Here is a 6,000-nt window from a genome sequence, read left to right as displayed (position 1 = left end):
AATTTTTCCAAATTCAACTCAAATGTCCATCAATTTCATCTAAATTGACCCTAATTCCAATCCTAAACTCAAATTAATTCTTGATTTGACCAAAATAAACTAAAACCCAAGCTTAATTGGTCCATGATTAGAGCCCAATCTTGATTTAGTTCAATACCCAAATTTTGACCATATGACTTAATCTTACTAAATTAAACCCATAGCCTAGTCAATTGACCCAAATTAATGTTGAAAAATAATGTTGAAAAATATTTATTAATGTTGAAAAATATTTATAAAATTCCTATACATAAAAATCAACCATAAATTGTCCTTGGTAAAGCCTCAAATCCATTTGTTTTTGGTCTAAATCCAAAATTCTCAAATTTAGCTCCAAATTGGCTAAATTCCCAAATTTCACACAATTGATTGCTTTAACCCTCAAATTGGCATCCAATTCATGTTGAAAACTCTTCATAGAATCTCTATTCAACTCTTCATAGGGTCCCTATTGACCATTTACAATAATCAATTTGGACTTAGGCTAAGGCTAACCCAATCTAGACCCAAGCCTAGCCCAACATGACCAAATTGACTAAAATTCAAAATTCCCTCAAATTGACCCTTCAATTGAGCTCAAAGCCACTTCCATTTTTCACCAAAGTTGTTCCTTATGATCATCTACACCAAATGTAACATTTTTTTGGGTCATTTTACATGGATATCCTAGCCCAAACCTAAGATTTGGTCATTTGCCCCCACTTGGACCCATGCACTAAATGTGACCTAACCACCCTAAAGTCACCAAATTAACTCCACCACGACCATTAGTTGGACCTAGTGACCAGTCCAAACACCATGAAATCATCTAAATCAAGTCATGGACTAAGGGTCCCCCAAATCAAGCGATATTATTTCCAAAAATGCATATGCTTAAGATATCCTTACCAAAATTAGGTATTATTTTACTAAATTGCTGTGACATATTCCCCTCGGTTCCCTGAGCTTCTAGCCACCTTCTCCTGGCCGGTCGGCCAGCCTAGTGGCCGAAAAACTCAAAACTGAGAGCCACCCCCATGGATCAAGCTTAAGGCCAGCTCAGCCAATCTAATTGATGGAGCTCCTCTGCCCTCCACCTAAACACCACAATGCACCCAAACTTACGCCCTGAGAGCCACCCCATGGTCATTTTTATAAAAACTCACCTCCACGACCATGGGAGGTGTGCTGAAATTTCCTTAGAGAGGCCTCTCCAAACTTCCCACAAAGCTTCCTTAAGATCCTCTCTGTGCATTCCAATTATTTCCTCCCACCAATTCCCATTGCAGAAGCTCAATTTTGAGCTTGAAACCATGCCGGAAGCCAAAACAAAGCTCATTAAATCTCCACACTCCACCAAACTCAAATTAACTTTACCCACACCTTCACAACTAAGAAAGAAGCCAGAGCCCCATAAAATCCCCCTTCCACAAAGCCTCTACCATGGCTCTAGTCCAACACCCAAATTTGAGCTTGATCAAATCCACACCTAGACCTTACACCGAGACTAGGGACTCAATCCCTAATCTCCTTGGACTCCAACGAATGTGCCAAGACCCTCTGATTGAAGCTACACTTCTCAGAGCAAAGGGATAAAACCTTACCTCATCCCGAACATATTTCGATTCTCCATTTAATTAATCCATTTAATTAAGCTACATGATTACCGTATGGATGTGTTCGTCTCACTTAGATGAGTCCGTAGGACCAAACTCGAGAAGATTTGGTTGAGTCTAGGCTGATATCATAGGGTGTTACTGTTGACGGTCACGGGATCATTCTATCGGGGACGATGATGGGGAGCCGTTTAATCGAGCGTGCATCAAACGAACGGAGGAGATCGAGCTGAATAGCGCTTCAGGACATAAACAGTGGGCTGAGTCAGCATCTATGTGGACAACAGCGTCAAATGGAAGCACGCCGAGTGGAGCTTCAGAGCCGTCGTAGGTTGAGGTGGCACGCGTGGTTTAAATAGATAAATAGGACATTTTCCTATTTATTTAAACACCCCTAACTTAAAAAATTCACAACTTTGTATAGAAAAATCACAAAAATAAAATAAAAATACTCTCTTGCTCAATGAATAGAGGAGAACATTATGAAATAAATTTCAAGTCCACTTTGATTTTTTTTTAATTTTCAATTAATTAAATACTATTTTAAATCATTTAATTCTCCATGCATATTAAAACATTGCCGTGGCTTGAAATTTTGGCATATTGTAGCCTCTGTCAAAGGAAATATCCTCTAATTTTTTCAAGGTCAGAGGAAGTCCCTAGACAGAGATCCATATTTTTCAAGTTTTTGCACATGATTTCCTTAAAATAATCATGAAAATTAGCATTTTGATTAGAAAAATCCAAGAAAATTTTGAAAGGTCCACCATGACCAGTAAAGCTTTTGGAAATAATTTCATGGGCCAAGTCATTTAAAATATACCTAATCTTCACAAATCATAAATCATTTAGATAATTAATTTTGAAAAATATGAACATTTAAATGACTTGATTTTTAATCTCCACTATAGTTGTAATCCATAGAACTCACAAAACCCACCATAAAAATTTCAAAATATTTTGAGTTCATTTGATAACCTAAGTTGATTTTTAAAGATAAAAATTACTTTTGGCATTTAAATGATTTTTAAAAATCAAAATACAACTAAAAAATTTATAAAAAAACTTATTTTTTGAGTTCTCTGTGATCAGGGGTATTTTATAAAAAGAAAATAATATTTAAATTAAAAACTTGATTTTTTAACCTATTTTAAATATTTAAATAATTAAAAATTCATAAAAATCACAAAAATAATAAACTCATCAAAATGTTCTAAATTGCGTACTAAGCACTTAGGAATAATTAAAATATTTTTCCTGATTTTCTAAATAAAGATATTGAATTTTAAAGCCTAAAAATGATTTTTAAAGGCTAAAAGTGAATTTTCATTAAAATAATTCCAGTAAATCAAATAAAATTAAAAACATAAAATCTTCTCCTCTAATTTATCTAAAATCAGGGAGACCTCAGAGAGATTTTTTAAAGACACAAAACTTAATTTCAATCATTTAAAATATTATATTTTTATTAAATAGACGAGAACTTAAAATAATTCTGATAAATCACAGAGAATTCAAAAAATCATAAAATTTGGTCTAAAGGCATCTCTGGTCTAGATCTACCTCCAATAAAAATTTGAAAGGATTAAAATTTACCTTGGTCAAGTTAGGAATTTTCTTTGAAAAATCCTATTTTTACATGAAAATAATTATATAAATTAAGTTAAATTTTAGAAAATCACATTTTCTCCTTTCATATCTTAATTGACCCATGATTGAGGTAGTCATATCTTAATTGACCCATGAATGAGGTAGTATAAAAATTTTAAAGTCATTTTGAATTGAATTTGACAAATTATGAAGTGATAGAGCCTTAGGGGCAAATGTGTAATTTTGAAAAATTAGCCTTAATTAACATTTAGGCTTAATTTAAGGAGGGAAATGTATAAAATCTAATCTTAATCAATTTATTTGATGTTTGAAACACAAGGGGTTAATTGGTAGAAACCAACCTCACTTTCTTAATTAAAAAGATAAGTTAGTAAATTTAAAAAATTTGGAAGTTTATTAAATAAAATGAATCTAGGACTTAGGGGTATGAATTTTGAAGTGAATAATTAATCAATTTAATACTCCTATTTTGATGTTCAATAAAATCCAAATCACGAATCATGATCACCAAAAGCTTGATCTTTTCAAAGCTAATTAAGACACTCACCTAGGTCTTAAGGGCTTAGTAGTGACTTATGCTAAATCAAGTTTCATTTAAATGAGGATTAGAAAAGTAAATTTCATTGAAAATTAAAACATCTTTCAAACACTACAAGCCCAATTAGGGTTAAAAATTGGCTAAGTGTTCCAACAACACTAACTTGCCTCCTTAAATTAAATCACAAGTGATAATTAACCTATTCTTAGGGATAGTTAAGACATTAATGTTCACTGAGCATTAAGGGTATTTATAGGATGAATTATTAAGCGATAATATAAGTTCAAAAGAACTCAGGATTTTTCATTAGGCAGCGAGAAAGTAGCATGGACCTGCTTCTTTCTCTAGATCTGCTGGACATCTCGGAGATCTACCAAACTTAATATATCTTGCTTGATAAAGTCTTCTTTAATTGATCAAATAGGGATCCATCAAGATAGGACATAGGGTTAGGAAAACTACCAAAACTTTACTTTTCCTGCTCTCCATAAATGCCTTAACATGCATTTTAAGTTTCAGGTGGTGGAACGAGACTCGTCTCGTCAGGTATGCTTTTACAGTTTTCAGCATTGTCTTTCTTGTACTTTTATGCTATACTTTTATACCTGCAAACTTGCATTTTAAACAACGACGCAACCCTGCATGAAAACTAAAACTATCAAAAAAGCCATAAAACCAAAACCAAAATCAAAACCAAAACTGAAACCAGCCAAGATAAAATTCATCGCCATAACATTCAAAATATAAAACAACTTAAAATTTAAAAATTTAATCACAAATATTAATCACAAATATTACACAAAACAACAACTTCAACTAAATTAAGATGTCTCTATCGGACGATCGGGAATCCCTCGGAGGAGGTAACTCATTTGTCGATGAATTTTGAGAGAAAAATATATTTATGCTATCCTGATAGTTTTAATTTTCATTTGTAACACAAAACTACAGTTTCAGTTGGTATAGAAAGATTTTTTTTTTCAAATCTACATATTTTGAGAGAAAAATAGCAATTAGAGCATATTTAATTGGTGTTTTTATTAAAAAGTCATTCTTTGAAAGTATAAATAAATCATTTTTGGAGCACATTTAATTTAAATATGTGTTTCTAAAAATATTTTTTTTCTTAGAAATTATTATTGCATAAGTCTTGCTAACCTCTCTCTCACTCTTAGTTTAACGGGCTAAACGCTCTCAGCCATTTAAGCATTATCCATATATTTTTGTGTTATCTTAAGGCCACAAATAACATGAAATCACTACTTACATATGACCATAAAATTATTATGATGCCTAACTTGCATTGGAATTTAAAAGTCACCACAACATGGAATATGAAGAACATCGCAACATAAAACGTAAAGTGCATAACACTACCATTTGATATTTTGAATATGACATGGACCTAACTTAAATTTTTATAAGTGAAATAAAGTTAAGCATACGGAATTTTGGTGTTCTTTTCATTTGTATTTTCTAATTTTTGAAAAAACACTATCATATTAAGTCAGTTATTATTATTATTATGTTTTTTTTACATGGATCATAACATAGACCTATGGATTTCTTACTTGTAATGAATTTGTCGGTCTCCAAATTGGGAAATGTGCATTTAATTTAATTTAGTATATATATAGTTTTGGAAAATAATAGATTAATTTTGAAAATACGAGACTGAATCGATCTTATATCGACAACAGTTTAAATAAACAAGCACAACACCACAAGTGATGCATCTATCCCGAGGAATAGACATATCACTTATCAATGAAGCTCAATTTAATAAACTAAAGAATTTATGACGTTTGTTTTAGTCTGCAAAACCTTTTATGTTGACTGAAAAATTTTTTCCTATCAAATATAAAAGATTAGATAGGGTTTGTATTAAACATGGTTCTAAAATTTCTTATAAGAGCAAGCCCCTATAGTTAATTACATCTTAAATGACCGAAGTCACATAAGAAACTCTCGATTTAGATCAGGAAATATTGTCTTCAAGAATTTCAAAGGGTAGGACTTTTCAAAGGTCGGACAAGGGAGTGTCAAATGGGAAAGACTCAAATTTGGAATAATTATTATGGAATCTAAAAGAAGAAAACTATGGGATGCCGTGGATCCTGAGGAGAACCTCGGTGAATTCCTAAGCTATCATATGATTTGGCTTCAATTTCGAAGAGATATTATTAAAGTTTCATCATGCCAAATTTATTAATTAGG

The sequence above is a fragment of the Phalaenopsis equestris genome, unplaced genomic scaffold (assembly GCF_001263595.1).
Source record: "Phalaenopsis equestris unplaced genomic scaffold, ASM126359v1 Scaffold230612, whole genome shotgun sequence".
NCBI lineage: Eukaryota > Viridiplantae > Streptophyta > Magnoliopsida > Asparagales > Orchidaceae > Phalaenopsis > Phalaenopsis equestris.
The sequence above is the reverse complement of the archived record's forward strand: the minus strand, read 5'-3'. Positions refer to the sequence as shown.